This window comes from Euprymna scolopes, chromosome 24 (assembly GCF_053919585.1).
Source record: "Euprymna scolopes isolate OS-2025 chromosome 24, ASM5391958v1, whole genome shotgun sequence".
Lineage (NCBI taxonomy): Eukaryota > Metazoa > Mollusca > Cephalopoda > Sepiida > Sepiolidae > Euprymna > Euprymna scolopes.
The window spans coordinates 9,411,417-9,431,060 of NC_136505.1; the positions used below are offsets into that span (position 1 = coordinate 9,411,417).

General features: G+C 31.9%; 1 protein-coding gene across 4 annotated transcripts in view; it reads left to right on the plus strand.

Annotated features, from left to right (window-relative positions):
- LOC145246580 (stAR-related lipid transfer protein 3-like) overlaps positions 1-19,644 on the plus strand; it is a 261,902-nt gene that overhangs the window by 43,257 nt on the left and 199,001 nt on the right. The window lies entirely within an intron of this gene.

Here is a 19,644-nt window from a genome sequence, read left to right on the forward strand (position 1 = left end):
ATCGAGTCTTTAGTAATTTATATTTTATTTTTGATTAGTGTCGCCTGTGGTTACGATTCAACCATCGGAAGACTGTGAGAATTGGTTGCAACAACTCTGTTGTGTCACGTCTCCATGTGAATTTTTTCGGAATTCATTTGAAGAAAGTCATTGGCATTGGCAGAAACATTTTCGAGAGTAACATCCGAGACGAAAATAGAAGTCCGAACACTCACAAAATAATCCCAATAATTAATCTCCATCTAAAATATTCCAAAATGTAACATTTGCTTAATACTTTTTTATTCAATTTTTCTGATATTTAGAAATGTCTTCATTTAAAAAAAAATTTTAAAACAGTATTTTGAATTCCACTTAGAATCATCTATAAAGTGCTGAAATTGTTGATTGAAGTGAAGAAAAATGTAAAAAAAAACTCAAATCCACAACTGTTTATTATTACACATTCAAGATGTGCAATTGATTGCGAGTCTGATTTGTTATATATAAAGAATTTTTGTTCTTTTTGTTAAATATTTAAAAACCTAAAACAAAAATGACAAATGTGGAAGCCTGCCTCACTGTCGACTGTGTGCCACTTTTTGACAATTTTTCCTCCCTTTCTCTCCTTTCACCTTTTTCTTCTTTCCATTTTTCCCCCACCTATCCCCTCTTTTCTTCCCTCCTTCCCCCACTCCTTTCCTCTCCTCTTATTTCTCCCTTCTTTCTCCTCCTATTTCCCCTTTCTCCTCCTAATTCCCCTCTTATTTCCCCTCCTTTCTCCTCTTATTTCCCCTCCTTTCTCCTCTTATTTCTCCCTCCTTTCTCCTCTTATTTCTCCCTCCTTTCTCCTCTTATTTCTCCCTCCTTTCTCCTCTTATTTCCCCTCCTTTCTCCTCTTATTTCCCCTCCTTTCTCCTCTTATTTCCCCCTCCTCTCTCGTCTGTTTTCCTTCTCCTTTCTCCTCTTCCCCCCCCTCTATCATCCTGCATAATCAATCATATAAATATGATTTATTTTTTGACAACTAGAATTATTTATTGGTTTTCATTTATTTAAATAAACAAACTTTTTTTGTTAAAAGTTATGAACTGAATAAGCCACATGGCTATAATCATGCGTCTTCGTTCGTTTGTCGATCGAGAATATACTTTACACAATTGTTATTTACTTCTGGCAATGCACGTCTCCACAATACATGAGAAACTTTAAGAGTTGAAGAAATTTTTACTCCCATCCCTAAACCCCATATAAGTTTTTTTTTAGTCTGTACTGTTTTAGGTGTAATCTATTTTTTTTGTTATAAGAAAGGGGGAAAATTGTTTTAATTCACAATTTTTTGCATAAATGAATTGTTTTAAGAAATTTTTAAACGTTTATTGTAAGAAAAAATATAATTAAGGTGTAGTTTTCATAAGGACGATACATGCTGAAAATTATAACGTGAAATTGTAAGATCGATGGAATATGATTGAAATGTTTGTATTTTATTTTTGTGTGTATTAGTGATGGGGACGATTCCAATATTTTTCCCGATTCCGATACAATTATTGATTCCATACTAAATTCCCAATTCCAATACTTTATAAATCTCTAAATATTTAACTATGAAGTAGCTATTTTCCCCAACTATTATATAAATATGTTAAATGTGCAGATATTTTCTCAAGCATAAAAAAACACTTGTAAGGGATTTTAGTTTTACTACTAGTTAAAAATTAATAAATATTTATTAGTTTATCATTACTGCCAGTAGTGAAAGATTTTGCTTTTAATAAAACAATAAAAAAGACAAAATTTTCCGATTAATTGTCCCAACACTGTGTGTATGTGTGTATATATATATATATATATATATATATATAACTACTTAATTTACTCACATAAAATTAATATACGAAAGTATAGATTTATGCGTAAACTTTAAGTATTTACTTCAAAAGTGCTCAATACGTAGGTAGAGCTAGTTAGTAACTTATAAAATGTATATGGCGATTAAGCTACACTGAATATTCCGCGTTTCATCCACTCTAGGACTCTTCAGGCTTAGGCACATGAGCCTGAAGAATCCTAGAGTGGATGAAACGCGGAATATTCAGTGTAGCTTAATCGCCATATATATTTTATAACTATATATATATATATATCCACATACAGTACTGTTTCGCTGTTTCACAGCTCATCAGTGCGGCTAGACAGGCAACTGTCTCAAGCCAGGATTGAAACCTGACAGTCGAAATGACAGTCCAGGCTTCTCACCATTTGGGTGATGAATTAACAATGTTTTGACATCGTCCAAATGCCGCCGCTCGATTTGTTTACACAAAGAGCGTCGCTTAATACGCTAAGGGCAGTTTGTATATAAATTTCACCTGTCTGTTAGTGTGTATGTTTGTATGTTTCGTTAAAACTTTCAATACACGCGATCAACACTGATAAAATTCATATCATTTGAAAGCTCAGTCTCTTGGATGACAAATATCCAAAAATTGGCCAAAAATATTAAAAATTTTTTCCCTAATAAACGGGGCCGTATTTTACGAGGAGTGGTCACTTTTTTGGTTAACATTTTTGCAAAGTAATCATATGCCTTGCAATGACTAACCTTAATTTCAACGGCGGCGACGTTGTATGTCACGCTGGGTACAGCTACAAAACGGTTTCCTTTTTTTTCCACTAGCAGCAAGCACCCGTGCAAGTGCAAAATAAAAGTAGCAGGCAGTAAACTAAGAGAAAATAATCTCTTAGTTTACTGCCTGCTACTTTTATTTTGCACTTGCACGGGTGCTTGCTGCTATTTACATTTTTTTTTTTAACATTTTTTTTAGCATTTTTTCTTTTAACATTTTTTTTAACATTTTTTCTTTTAACATTTTTTTTTACATTTATTTATTTATTTTTTATTTATTTATTTATTTTTTTTTTTTTAGGGCTTGTTAATCAATATCCTTACCATAAAACCTCTTCATACCAAACCAGTAAAACTGTGGATCGTCCAACTTGCTAGAATCTTGTTTTCGGCTATTGGGCGATTGCATCTTTTAAAAAAGGGATTACAATCAATTCTTTTCTAGGGCTACAATTTTATCGTTCTACTCTGTATATGTATATATCTTATACAGTAGAACCCCCGGGATACGGTGGCCCTAGAATAGTCTTTTTTTTTTTTTTTTTTTCCTAGATTATCATGTGGAATACGATGTTTTTCCGGGCCCTTGTTACAGTATTTGCCCCGCTTTACGATGTTATTTATAATGTTTTTTGATTATATACATGTGTATTATGTACTGTTCTGTATTTTGTTACTAATTTTTAATGCCGTGTCCCGGGGTTCTATTGTATTAGTAAAAAGTTACAAACTTATTTTCAAAAAAAAAAAGAACATAAAAAAAAAATCTGACACTTTTTTTACTTATAATGAACCTCAAGATTGGATCAGAGACGAGTCTGCAACTGGTGCATATCAAAATTTTATCCTATTAAATATTTGTGAATGTGTCAACTGGGAGAGTCGCAATAAATGCCACATAGGTAGTGTGTACAAAAAGGAAATAACGAGCAGGACTATGGACGAAAATCATAAAAACGATTTAAAGGATGATTGAAGCTTTTAAAACCATGGATTGATATATGGTAAACGCTAGTGTGGAAACAGATTTTTGTATCAAGTTTTTGTTTATTAATTCCAGCAATGCAAATAGGGAAACAATCATATTTGGTTTGACGTCCATTTTATATTACATGCTTTTTTTTTTTTTTTTTTTTACACAGTAGTCACCACTTATCAAGGCCCGGAAGCCACTCAGGGATAAGGGTTATTGCAAGTACATTACGTTAGTGTGGAGATTTGATGAAGTGTTTACTTAAGGGGGCGGTTCATTAGGAATTTGTTAACGTTGGACTTGAACACATCCAAGTTGTAGTCAGGTGGGAAGCAGGCAGACGGAACAGTTCCACAGGCATGCAGTTCTAAGAAGCTTTGTTCATGGAATCTGCGTTTTGATTTAGGCACAGATAAAGAGTGGGGGAAATTTTTCACAGTGGATTCAGCTAGACGGGTGTTTTTCGTGAAAGATTGGCAAGGGGGAACCAGAGATTGGAGTTCAGACGAGCACCTGCCATGGAAATAACGATAAAACAAGGATATGCTCGCAACGTCTCTTCTGTGGGAGAGAGGTTGCAGGGTAGAGAAAAGGGCATCCCCCACTAAGCCACGAAGTCTATTTTGTACTCTGTCAAGGCAGGATAGGCTGTTTTTAGCAGCTCCTGCCCAGATATGGCAGCAGTATTCCATCCTTGGACGTACTTGGCTTTTATATAGATAGAGAATTGCATCAGTAGTGAGATATCTTCTGGAGCGGTAGAAGGATCCCACCATCTTTCCAGCGACCTTGGCAACAGACTTGATGTACGTGTTCCATTTCAGATCAGGAGTAAAGGTCAAACCCAGAAGCTTGTCAGAACACGGGGCCTCTCCCAGACGAGAGCCATCCATCCCAATTGATGCCAGATGGGTATCAGAGCGTTGAGGATGTAAAGATAGGAGTTTGGTTTTAGATGCATTAAAGGTAACCAGCCACGTCTTCCCCAACTGAACCACGCGCTCGAGATCAGAGGAGAGAGAATTAGAGAGAACTTTGTCATTTACAGCCTTTGATGTGTTGCCGTAGATGGTCGTGTCATCAGCATAGATGCCAACGAATGATTTAAGTATGTGTTGAGGGAGGTCATGATGTAGATCAGGAAGAGAGTTGGCCCCAGGGTTGACCCCTGAGGGACTCCAGCATTAATACTGCAGGCCTCTGATTTTTGTCCATCTACCACTATTCTTATGAGCCTATCGGAGAGAAATGATTTAATGATTGAGAAAACATTTCCAGTTATACCGTAGCTGGAAATCTTGTGAAGTAGACTCTTATGCCATACCTTGTCGAAGGCTTTTGATATGTCAAGAGCAATTGCCCTAGAAAGGTAGCCTCTGTCAAGAGATTCACTAATCCTGTGAGATATAACCGTCAGCACATCTGCGGTAGATCTTGCAGAGCGGAAACCATATTGTGTGTCACTAAGAAGGTTATTTCTGCTGAGGTGGTTGACTATTTCTCTATTTAATATGGATTCCAGCAACTTACTCATAACACATAGGAGACTTATTGGTCTGTACTGAGAGGGAGATGACTTTTCACCTGAATTCTTAAATACAGATCAAACTGATGAGGTCTTCCAGGGAGTCGGAAAGCACTTCTCCTTAAGGCAGCGCTTAAACAGTTTTGTAAGTATGGGAGCAAGTTCTGGTTGAAGCTTTTTTAACACTATAATTGGGATGCTGTCAGGGCCAGTTGCTTTACTGGAATCAAGGTTCTTGAGTAGCTTGGCGACCTCATGCACGGATATTTGTATGTTACCTAGCGTGTTCTGTGTTATAGGAGGAAATATGGGGAGTTGATGGCCTTCGTCACATAGGGTAGAATTAGCTGCAAAGTTCTTTGCAAATAGTTTGGTCTTGTCTGACGCTGACGAGATGACCTCTGGTCCATTGATAATGGTTGGGATAGAACACACACTTCTGTTCAGGATCCTATTTGTTATTTGCCAAAACTGGTGGGAACCAAGCCGCTGATCAGCTACCTTGGATTTAACAGACTGGGCATATAGCTGTCTTGCATTTTTTATTACTCTTTTACAGTGATTGCTGGCAGTCCTGAAAGCAGCTTTAGTCTCAGTGCATCTATTACGTTGGTAGCTATGGAAAAAGTGATTTCTGTGCGCGATAGCAGCAGCACATTCTGGAGAGAACCATGGCTGGCTGTTAGGTTTTTGTTGGAATTTTTTAGATGGTATGAATTGGTCTATGCCTACAATTAACCATTCGGTCAGATCTGATACTATAGAGGACACTTCCTTTGCTGGCATGTGTTGGATGGCTTTTAAAAATTAACTTTGAAGTCAGGTGTTGTTTTTATCCTGTTTTCCCTCAAGTTCATTCTTATCACTTCTGTGTTTTCCTTCCCCTTCCCCTGTGAACTGGACCTGCTACCTCAACTGTTCTACAGCTGCTAACTCAAAATCTATCATCCATTCTTACGTTGCCATACCATCAAAGTCTGTTCTTCTGTACATCGCCTTGTTCAGATTTAATTTTCCTCTGAGGTCATCAGATCTGTATACACAAAACAAAATTTTATTTAACGTCAATGCACGGATCTTTACTAACAGACTTTTCTTTTTCCAACTTTAAAAAATGCTAAGAAAGAAGAAAAAAATAGAAAGAAAATGTACAAAATACTGAGGATGGAATTTGATTCTGAAATATATAAATTTTAAATTCCAAACAAGTAAAATATTTGTTTATTTTCATAATATTGCGTTGTGATTTGGCTTTCAAGCACACCTGATGTGTATTATATGTTATTAAAATTTTATTTATTGATATAAATAAACATTATCACTTTTTGGTAATTACGAATCAAATTTATTTATCTTTTAAATGCAACCATGAAAAAGAAAGAAATCAATTTACATTATCACTTGCAATTTAGAAATAGATTGAAACTTGTTTGAAATCAAGTCCTTCGATCTAGAGAAAGAAATATCTGTACACAAATAAATATAGATAATTTAAACCATACATTTTTTATAATTAAAAAAAATAAAAATAAATTTCATGTTTTGTAAACATTTCTCATTTTAAAATCAAGAGTAAAAAGAAAATTATTTTTTCACAATTGCTAATATTTTGTATTATAGGCACGGCAAAAAAGTGAAAGAGAAACCAAGCTGTTGATATTTTTTTTTTTTTAACTAATTAAAATTTATTAAAATCCAAATTAAAAAATTGTTTTCACAATTTCTAATTATTTTGTATTATCTTCAAAAAATTTTTTTTAAATTGAAACTTATACTAGCTTGTTTATCGGCTCACTACATTTCATACAGTTTTTTTATTTTTGAAATGCTTAAAATATTCATTTAAAATAATAAACATTCCATTCAGTGAACCTTTGAACACAAATGTGAAATATTTGTTGTGGAAATAAAACAATGTTCTGAAACCGAACTATTTGTTATATAAATCAAAACAATTGTTTAATAAAAAAATTTTTTTAAAAAACAATAAGAAATAATAGTGGATTAATAAAATATATATATATATATATATATATATATTTTTTTTTTTTTTTTTTTTACACAGTGATCACCACTTATCAAGGCCCGGAAGCCACTCAGGGATAAGGGTTATTGCAAGTACATTACGTTAGTGTGGAGATTTGATGAAGTGTTTACTTAAGGGGGCGGTTCATTAGGAATTTGTTAACGTTGGACTTGAACACATCCAAGTTGTAGTCCGGTGGGAAGCAGGCAGACGGAACAGAGTTCCACAGGCGTGCAGTTCTAAGAAAGAAGCTTTGTTCATGGAATCTGCGTTTTGATTTAGGCACAGATAAAGAGTGGGGGAAACTTTTGACAGTGGATTCGGCTAGACGGGTGTTTTTCATGAAAGATTGGCGAGGGGGGACCAGAGATTGGAGTTATTGGAATCCTTTGAGATGAGTAATTTGTACCGATTTATTTATTTGTGGACTATTATCCTCATCTTCATAGTTGTTGTGGTTTCACCATGTTTCAGCCAACTATTCCTTTGGCCTTCGTCAGGTGGTTAACATCGGCGGGATAGGAATGCTGAGTCTCTTAACTTTATCCTCAGTAATTACTGTCTTTCATAGTTGTTGTTGTCTCACCACATTTGGACAAATCTTCTGGATGACTTTGGGTAGGATTGAAACCGCTGTCTTCAGACATTTCTTACCTGGATCCATAGATTCGATGCCTCTATCAAGGGCAGAGGAATAGTTGGCCAAAACGTTGTGAAACAACAACTATGAAGATGAGGATAAGTCTGCAAATAAAGAAATGTAATTTTTCAAAACCAATATGCAACTTAACTTTGGAACTAATATCGCATGTACATAAACAGTATATAAAAAAGATGGTGCATCTGTTGTGTAAAGGTGAATTAATTAGAAATAAGGCGTTTTGACTTTACCCTTAGTGTGAGAAATGGCCCTTGTTCCACTATTTATTTGTAGCTGATCACCACAAACACAGAACACTTCATGAATATTTCATGAAAAAACGGTCTATACTAAATTAATGCCAATATTCTTATCTGCACTCTTTTACAAACGTCATGCTGCTAGTCTCTTCTATAAATACTATTATGACATGTGTTCTTTAGAACTGTTTGATCTATTCCCTGCCTCTTTTATTCCAGCTCGTTTGACTCATTTGTCTAGTGGTCTCCATCAATTCATTTTTCATGTCTCATTGTAATACAGCTTCATATTCCAATAGTTTCTCTCTCAGAACTGCAGGTTTGTGGAACTCTCTTTCTGCTGACTATTTTCCTCACATTTCTTTCCCTGGTCCTTTCAAGTCTAGCATCAGTAGGCATCTCCTGTTTTTGTAATAATCATCTTTCATACTTGTTAGATCCTTACATCAAGTGGCTTCATGTTTTGTTTCGAGCAACTCCAAAAAGAAAAAAATATTTTTTAATTCCTCATAAAATTTTACCCATAAAGTCGTTTGCTCTTGATATAGGACTTTGTTTCCAATTACATCCATGAACAAATGGGAAGATAGAAACATGACACCTATAGTATAGATTTCATTTTCTCATTCCCTGTTTCCTCTTTTTTTTTTAATTTTTGACACCTTGTTGCTTGTCTGTGTTCACCCACCCGAAACACTATTGGGGTTTTCTTTCAGTTATTTTTACAAAAAACATTTTTAAAATACCCGAAGGTAGTTAAACAGACTAAAATGTTGCGCAGTGCATGGTTTATATGATTTCGTTTAGTAGCTGATAAATAATGTGTTCTCTGAAGAGTTCTCAAAGCCAGCAATCTTATACCAAACTAGGACAAGTATGAAAATGAAATCATGGAGTGAGCACAGAAAACAGCTAAAATTCAGGTAGACTAATGATCTAATAGAGCTATAATCACATTGACAAACTGATTGTTCCCTTGGGTTTATCAAAGTTAAGTGAGGTGTTACACACAGTATTCTATCTTTCATTAAAGATACAAAATCAATTCTGAATTTTTAGATGAGGTTTGATTGTTTGTATTACTTGTTTTAATCAGACTCTTGTTCTTATCTTGAGTGTTATTTGTGCAACGTTTTGGTCGGTGTAGCCTTCGACCATCGTCAGGCATGTTAGTTGCCATCTTAGAAAAGAAAGGATAAAAGTTACTGGCTCCGTGGATGGTTTTGTATTTTTGGAGTTGTTTCGAGGCTGCTTTTTTTTCGCTGTGGTTTCATGTGTGAAAAAAAAATTGGTTGACAAGGGAAGATAACTTTAATAAAGTAAAGTTCATTTCCCTTGTCAATTAATTTTTTTTCACACATATGAAACCACACCGACCGAAACGTTGCACAAATAACATTCAAGATGAGAACAATAGTCCGATCCAAACAAGTAATACAAAACCAACTTCAAAATCTAATGCTAGTGAATCTCTTTTCTACAACCTCTTTCTTTTCTGGTCTCTTTACTATCATTATTTCCATGAAAGATGTTCGATTGAGCTCCAATATTTACTTTCTCCTTGTAAAATATTCACAGCAAGAACTCTTTTTCTTATCACGACAACAAAAAAAAAGACTTTACTTTCTTCTTTCATGTGCAGAGCAACAGGTTTAATTTCCATATGCAGAGCTTCCTTGCAAGGGCTTCTCACCCATGGAACACATTACAGCTGGACTGCTTCCCTGATGATTACAACTTTATCATCTTGAAATCCAATGTCAACCATTTCTTATCATAAACCATCTCCAAAATAATAAAATGCAGTTCATATCATTGATTAATGGCAGCACTCCCATAATGTTCCTTATCTTTTGGCTGGCATTCATTTCTGCCTCAGTAACCATTATCCTTGTGGGCTCTTGACCTTGATAAATGGTGAACTTAATAGTAAAAAAAAAACAAAAAAAAAAACCCAACAAAGCTGATCAGATGAGTGAGTATTTGTGGATACTAGATGTTGTATGTGAAAGACTCCGGACAGGATATGGTTCAGATCATCTGCTCCACGTAATGCTAGAAAACTGTGGATATGTACTGGATTAATTTATTTGCAGACTTTTATCCTCATCTTCATAGTTGTTGTTTCGGCCAACTATTCCTTTGGCTTTTTTCAGGTGGATAGAAGTGCTGAATCTCTACAGTTCCAGGTGAACATTGTCTGAAGATAGTGGTTTCAATCCTACCCAAAGCAGGCCAGATGATAAGTTGGCCAAAATGTGGTAAGACAACAACAACTATGGAAGGCAGTAATTACTGAGGATACAGTTTAGAGACTCAGCATTCCTATCCTGTCACGGTTAACAACAACTTGAAGAAGGCCAGAGGAATAGTTGGCCGAAACTTAGTGAAACAACAACAATTCTGAAGATGAGGTTCGCAAATAAATAAATAAATAAATAAATATACAAATTAATCATCTCAAAGGATTCCATTGCAGAATGTGGAGAAAACATTTGAAAAAAAATGTGAGATTGGATTCTTAAGCAAGAAGTATTTAGGATTGGTCTCTCTTTTTCTTTTGCTGCAAAACGAAATGGACGCACCTTTATCTTGTTCTCTTAAAAAGAGGTGGAAAGTCAAGTGGAAAAAAAAAAGCACAATTCCTGCAGGAATGTTGGCCTTCCCTCATCTCTTTACTTAACTTGCTAATAAACCAATGAAGATAATCTGCAAGGAATTATTAAGTAGTAAATATTCAATATAAAAATGTTTGAACTTGAAAGAAATATAAGTTATTAGATGTGTCCGTGACCCGTTGGGTCACACCTATTATCACTATTCTATTTTGATTTCAAAAATTCATAGACTGTGATATATCTGTAAAGACACCTTTCTTGCATCATTAAAAATAACTAGCTGGACCTGTGGAAATTCCACAGCCGACTCTTTCATATGTCATATATTGATGTTGGCATTCTATGGATGTTCAGCGTAAATGGAGATTCCCTGGTATTATTGTAGGTCTTTTCTTAAAACTGCAAAAGTATTTATCAAAGCTAGTAGGGTCACCCAGCATAGCTTGGTTATAGAATATGCTTAAGTATGATATTTTAATTTATGCAGATTTTGTATATATTATTAGAGTCCATTTTCTATCGATTCTTATATATTATAAAGTTGTGATTTCAAAAAATAAAAAAATATATCCATATGACTTGGGTGCATCAGCTTGAATCAAAATGAAACCAAAACTTATGAAGAAAATAAATATACACACACGCACACTATATATATATATATATATATATATATATATATATCAAAAATGGTAATTAGTAAAAACCTGAAGAATGTGCTCAATAGTATTGCAGAGCAAATGTTTTATTTTTTATTACCGTTTTATCTGCTTAGTTACACATGTTTCGGTTACCGAATCGAATTAATGATCCAGTAACTTCATCAGACATTACAGAAAAATGTAGTGTCTGATGAAGTTACTGGATCGCTAATAAGATTTGGTAACTGAAACATGTGTAACTAAGTAGATAAAACGGTAATAAAAAATAAAACATATATATATATATAAACTTAAGTTCCTTCAGTTATAATCAAAACTGAAACCAAAACTTGGTAAAATTATTACAAGAGATAGGTCATAACAATTAAACAACAGTCACTCAGAAGAAAAAAAGATGTAAGTAAATAACACACACTATCGTATTAATATATAGATTAGTCTCTTTCCTTTTATATTATTATTTTTATTTGGCCAAATGCCAGCTCTATAGAGATATATGATAATGACAAGTGTGATAAGTTTTCTAGCTTAGTAGAGGGAGCCCACCATACTTGCAGCATGTTTTTGCAATGTTTTCTATGTATTTGTTCCAATTCACATTATCTGTGAATGTTATACTGCATACTTTGAATGATGGACTCTTGTAACGTTACTAAACATGTAGCCTCACTTGTAAAGTAGACAAAGAATAGGAAAGAATTTCGCTTTTTCTCATTGTTAGTCTAACCTCTTGCCTAGTCCTACAGCTTATGTCTCTTAATTGCTGAGCTCCATATAGCGAGATTATTGAAGACAGCACTAGTTAATATAATCTTTTGTTTTTTGTCTACAGCTCCTTTTTTAACTGTTCAGCCATTTTTGACGAGATTACTCGAGACAATTATGGCCCATTTTGTCTTTTAACTGCTCAGCTCCATTGTGGCAAGATTATATGAGACAATTATGATTGACATCCAATATAAAGGGCTAGAGGCATTATCCGTGCCCCCGATTTATTCAGTTAACATATGCAACAATTATTACATTTGCCCGTTTTGTCACATTGCAGTTTGACCTTCTCATTTCTTTTTTTTTTTTTAATTTTAATCTAACATCACTGTCTTACTTGACTGCCAACCAATTGCGCTTGCCATCAAGTTTAAAATTAAAAATAACTTTAAATATACCTATTCTGTGTTTAGTATTAGATTTATAAAAATCAAAGTAATAAAATACCAAAAAGTAAAAGCACCAGACACGGTTCAAATAAAAAACAATTATTTATAAGTCTCACAGCATAGCTCTTGCTAAGAATTCGATGACTTTTTTTTTAAACTTTAGTAACTATAAAATAGAAACTATATAGTGTAGCTAGAATTTTGCTGGTTAGCACAAAAATTGAAATCTTCAAAGTTTGTGAAAATTACTGTTCCTAAGAATATATAAAATATATATACAAATAAATAAAGGATATGAAACCTGACAGTTCACATATAGAAATGTATTAGGTGAATGGTAAATGCGATAAATCTTACTAGTGTCTGTAGATGTTAAAAATCTACAGACACTAGTGTTTCGTCCTTTTGGGAATCATCGATACAGGGTGACAATTATTGCCGGTCAGGAGATTTAAACCCGGCAACAAAATCATCTCTGACTCCATTAGCAAGGAACAAATCATCTCGGTCGACCTTAATCGTGAGAAATATCGTTGAAATTTTAACATTTATTTTAGATGTCTTAACATCTGTCAGAGTGATTATAACATCATGATCCGCGCATGCAAGCTATATATATATATATATGACTACTTCATTTAATCACATAAATTAATATATGAAAATATAATTTTATGCGTAAATTATCTGTATTTATTTTAAAAGTGCTCAATACATAGGTAGAACTAGGTAGTAAGTTATAAAAATATATATGCCATATATATTGCCATAACTTACTATATATATATATATATATATATATATATATATATATATATATATATATATATAGTGTGGTATGAAAATTAAGCCACACAGGCTTCCGTGTTTCATCCCCATAGGAAATTGTCAAGTTAAAGTGCATGGAATTTGTGTTACCGGTTATTTTTATATGTACGTGAGATGTTTAGTTTAGCTAGCTTACCAATCAAATTATTGTTATTTCCTCTGACAGGTTAATGTTTCTATTAGTCAATATTACTCTTTTATTACGATTAAATCTTATTTTTTTATTACTATTAAGTATTTTTTCTGGTATTATGTGATTTTCACTTAATCTCACCACATATTTTGCATTGTAACATCCGTTATGTTAGAAAAAAAAATTCTTTTCACATTATAAATGCATCACAGAATTTTTAATATTGATTTGTTATTTCTTCAAATCAATTCTCTTGAGGAAGTCTTGAATTAAAAATGAAATGTTGATGTAGATATAAATCCTTTTCAGTTTTTCCGTTTTTATTCTGTTTGAATATTATTTCCGTAATTCTCATCACAATAGTTTGTGCATTAAGTTAGAAAAGTTTAAAAACGATAATTTGTTGTTGAAAATGAAAATCGAACTTTAAAGTAAACACGTATACAAACTTGTGAATGACACAAGAGAACGTGTTATAGATTTATAAAGAGAAAAGATTGAATATTGTTTATGTCAAAAGTTGATCAAAATAATTAAAAAAAAAAAGTTATCACATGTTGAAATTGAAAGGAATTTAACTATTGTTGTGTTAAGAAAACAACTAGAACCTATGGTTAGTCTTTAATGAGCTAAATTACTTCCACACACACACACACACACACCGATGGAATAGAAACAAACAAATGTTAGATGCATTGCCAAAACACCAATCTATATATATAAAAGGCAAAATGTGTGTGACCATTTCGTGTATGTATCGCAAAGGCTTCTTTCACACACGCTCCCAGGGTCGTTACGATCACTTAGAACTATTTATATAGCCCCTAGATAATAATATCTAGGATTTGGGAACGCATGTAGCGTCTAGATTTATTTACAGCAACTTTTACAAAATTATTGCTATTTTGGCTTCTCACGTGTTGATTCGCCTTTTTCGTATAAAAAGCAAAACTAATTCAAAAGCTAACAAACTGTTCTCGGCATCGTGCCGGGAACGTCCACAAGCAATCAGCTTTGATCAATGTGGGGACAAATTCCTCTTATATCAGACAATTGCTAATCAATCTGGGCAATGGGGAGCTGGTTTCCCCTTCCCCAACATCTGTTGGGGAAAAAAACAGTCAAAGTTGGGAACTGCATGACTTCTATTTGGGTCAAATAGAAGCAGCAGAGTTAACTTTTATTGCACCCACCTGTTTTAAATAAATTCAAATGTGTTTCCGTTGTATGTCGCGGTGGCCCAGTGGTTAGCATCGCACGTTTTTTTTTTTTTTTTTTTTTTTTCACACTTTAATTTCCAACTTTGCCTCAAGGGTTCGGGTTCGATCCTCATACTTACCCTACCAAAACTTTTTTTTATTATTTTAACCCCCCCCCCTCCGGAGTTTTGATTTACCCAAAACCACACACACCTCAAAACACCCGGGCATCGCCGGGTACCCCCCCCCCCACTAGTATTAAATAAATAGAAATTACATCACATTAGAAAAACTATACTGATAACAACAGTGGGCCAAGATCAGTGTAGTATCTGTTCTGATGCTATACTTCACTTTTTTCTGTCCTCAGTGTAGAAGAAATCCTTCATGACTGAGACAATTTTTGTTTTTGTTTCTATTAGTGATGGGACGATTCCAATATTTTTCCCGATTCCGTACTAGATTCCCAATTCCGATACAATTACCGATCTGATTCTTTATAAATCTCTAAATATTTAACTATAAAATTGTTATTTTGTCCTGATTACTGTAAAAACACATAAATGTGCTCGTGGCCTAGTGGGTGATGCCCTTTTAAATGTGCTCGTGGCCTAGTGGGTAATAATGCCCTTTTCTCTTCCCTGCAACCTCTCTCCCACAGGAGAGACGTTGTGAGCCTGTCTTTGTTTTATTGTTACTACCATGGCAGGTGCTCGTCTGAGCTCCAATCCCTGGTCCCCCCTCGCCAATCTTTCACAATAAACACCCGTCTAGCTGAAACCACTGTCAATAATTTTCCTCACTCTTTATCTGTGCCAAAATCAAAACGTAGATTCCATGAACAAAGCTTCTTTCTTAGAAGTGCACGCCTGTGGAACTCTCTTCCGTTTGCCTGTTTCCCACCTGACTTCAACTTGGTTGTCTTTAAGTCCAACATAAACAAATTCCTGATGAAGCGCCCCCTTAAGTAAGACACTTTATCAAATCTCCAATACTGACGATTACTACGATACTATCCCATTGATTACTGTACACTCAATAACTCTTATCCCCAAGTGGCTTCCGGGGCTTGATAAGTGGTGACTACCTTGTAAAAAAAAAAAAAAAAAAAAAAAATTCTTCTTTATCATTATATAAACACACACACACACATTAAATGAAATACTGAAATGCCGTAGGATTACAGATTGTATAATGCCGTAACATAAAGTCCAAATAAACATTAGTATCAATAAGACAATCCCAAGCAGATAAAAAAAAGTTCAATATGCGAGATAGAGCAATAATATAAGTGGAAATTCTGGATTAAATCATGTAGAATTACAACAAAATTTGTTTAACAAAAGAGTACAAATAATTTAAGTTTTTTTTTTTGGGGGGGGGTCCTTAATTCATGGATTTTCAATGAATGGCGCATTTCATCGGAGGAAATGTTGTTAGCAAAATAGATGTGATTAATTATAAATTTTGTTTATTAGCACATAAATTGAAAATTGGAATGATAATGTAAATTCCATGGTTGAATGAATGAGGATATTAGAACAGTTGTAAACCCCAAAGCAATGAATACTGGTATATTCCAGAATGAATTGCATGTTTTTTAAAGCATATTCCAAGCTGAGAGATGAAATTTTTTAAGATTCAAGTCGTGCATATGAGTAATCCATTATTTTCAATGTTGTAAGATCCTTTGAAAAGTCCTTTGAATAACTCAATATTTGTGCAGGCAAAATATTGGAATGATTTTTTTAGGTACTATTTGCTGAGAAATTTTTGCTGTAGTTAATTTATATTAAATTAATATATATTTTTTCTTATATTAAAGTTTGTAAATTTGTTTAAAGTATAATATTGAATGAACTAAAACATTTCCTCTGAGATGAGCCATTCATTGAAAATCCATGGATTAAGAAAAAAAATTTTTTTTAATTATTTGTACTCTTTTGTCAAACAATAAATTTTGTTATTCTACATAATTTGATTTCGAATTTCCATTTTTATTTATACTCCTTTATTTTTTATTAATTTTTAATTTTTTTAATTAATTTTTTTTATTATTTATTTTATTTGTATTTTTTATTTATTTATTTTTTACTTATTTTTTATTTATTTAATTTTTTGTATTTATATTTATTTTATTTATTTTTTATTTTTTAAATTGTTTTAAAATTTTTATTTATACTCTTTTGTCAAACAATAAATTTTGTTATTCTACATAATTTAATTTAGAATTTCCATTTTTATTTATATTCTTTTATTTTTTTATTCATTTTATTTTTTTATTTATTTTATTTTTTATTTTTATTTTATTCTATTTATTTTTATTTTATTTTTTTATTTATTTTTATTTTATTCATTTTTATTTCATTTATTTTTATTTTTGTATTTATTTTTTTTATATTTTTTAAATTTTTATTTATACTCTTTTGTCAAACAAATTTTATTCTACATAATTTTATTTAGAATTTCCATTTTTATTCATACTCTTATTTTTTATTATTTTTTAATTTTTATTTATTTATTTATTTTTATTTATTTTATTTATTAGTATTTTTTATTTATTTTTATTTTTATTTATTTTATTTTATTTATTTATTTTTTCTATTTATTTTTATTTATTTTTTATTTTTTTAAATTTTTATTTATACTCTTTTATCAAACAATAAATTTTGTTATTCTACATAATTTAGAATTTCCATTTTTATTTATTCTCTTTTATTTTTTATTATTTCTTTAATTTTTTTATTTATTTTTATTTTATTTATTTATTTATTTTATTTATTTGTATTTTTTATTTATTTGTATTTTTTATTTATTTTTTATTTATTTTTAATTTTTATTTATACTCTTTTATCAAACAATAAATTTTGTTATTCTACATAATTTAATTTAGAATTTCCATTTTGGTGTTCTAAAAGTAATGCCTCCTATTTATTTTATTCCACCCAAATGGATCAGAGTGGATTGCAAAATGCATTGCTATGATGACTGAACTTATGCATTTATGACCTGAAAGTTTCATCTCTCTGCGTGAGACTCTAAGAAAGCAACGCTTGTTGTGGACCTGCATCAGAAGCAGAAATGATCGGTCATTGAATTCTTGCAAAAAGTGTATTGAGAATGGTGATGACTATGTAGAAAAATAAATTCTGAAACAAAAGGTTGCTCGTGTTAATGGTCTGAACTGTCTTCAGAGCTCTGCAACTTTTTGAGTAAAAAAATAGGAGACTTTACTATCGAAACAACTTTCATATAAATGTATATAAATATTTCAATTGTGAGGTTAGAAAGAACGATCACGTGCGAATTTGTATTTTTTTAAATAAGCAGATATTTATTTATTTAAAGTTTTAAATTTTCGGCTTATAAAAAAGCCTTCATCAGGATTTAAAAAAAAAACAATACAATATATATATATATATATATATATATATATATATATATATATATAATTTATTTATTTATTTTTATTTATTTATTTATTTTTTTCACGTGCCATGATGTCGTTTAGCAGAGTGGTTGTGTATTGTAAGTCCAGTGGTAAGCGCTGTTCGTGCGCGAATGTATAGTATAAGCATTAATCCACTTTTTAGAAGCACGGGGACAATGGAATTTAAAATGTGAGGTTAAAAAGAACGATCACGTGCGAATTTGTATTTTTTTTAATAAACAGATATTGATTTATTTAAAATTTAAAATTTAAGAAAAGAAAAAAATATATATTGTACATAGCAAATCTGAGTTTATTATCATTTCTCTGAAAATAGTGTCCATCGTATTTTAAATATAGAACTAACCCAAATGAGATAAATTAATAAGTACTAATAAATATTCAGAAAGTAATATTGTGCTACATAGTTCAATACAAATGATAAAATCACATTGTAAGAAATAACCTTTAATTTACTCTTTTAGTCCAACACTATTTGGAGACAATGTTTGTTGATTTTTTTTCCTTATTTCGTTTGAATGTTCCCATTTTATATAATGTTTCACTGACTTTCTTCAGTAACAAACCACTGCATGTCGAAATTACTATGAATTCCTTTCTTACACCATTACAACAATGATCATATATTATTATGATGATATTCGAAAACGAGGCTATATCAAAGGGAGATCACTCATCTTCTTATCCAGGGTTTCAAAGTGGCCTTCTTAAAGTCAAATTTCATGAATTTGGCTCTTTTTTGTAATCAGTTTGGCTTTTAAAAATTGTATTTGACCTTTTAGAAAGCATAACGTATGGATTAAAAAAAAAGGAAAAAGCAGAATATTATCTGGATTGACATTTAATGACTGAATCAAATTTAATACAAATCTGAAATATTTGAAGTTTCAAACGGGATATTGTACCAATATTATTATCACTAAAACATCTGTAAAATGCTCCAAATAAACTGAAACTTAGGAAATATTTATTAATTAATGCCTAATACTTATAAAAATTTCACAAAAGAATGAAAGTATCTGAATTTTACTGAAGAGCTTCAACACCCTCTTTATTCCAAATTAAATATAGCTCACATTAGTCACTTTCAGCTGTTCCAAAATTTGGTTCTTTTTTTTTTTCTTTTTTCTTTTTTTTTTTTTTTTAGGAACTAATCATATACACACGAATATAAACTTATACACATAACCTAACAGTATATAAATAGATACACATATTTTTTTTTTTTTTTTTTTTTTGTAATCAGTTTGGGCTTCAAAAAATTGTATTTATCCTTTTTTTTTTTTTTTTTTTTTTCATAGCGTATGGACAAATCATAGGAAAGAACAAGCAGAACATTATATAGATAAAATGTCATTTTAAACAATTAAGACAAAGTAACTGATTAAAACAAGTGGTGTGATTTTATTTTATTTTTATTTTTCTCTGACTGTCCAATCCTAAATAACTTATCAGGTTATAAGTGAGGAAAATGGTTGAATGCGTTTGTTTTGATATCAAATGCCCGCCTCTCTCTCTCTCTCTCTCTCTCTCTCTCTCTCTCTCTCTCTCTCTCTCTCTCTCT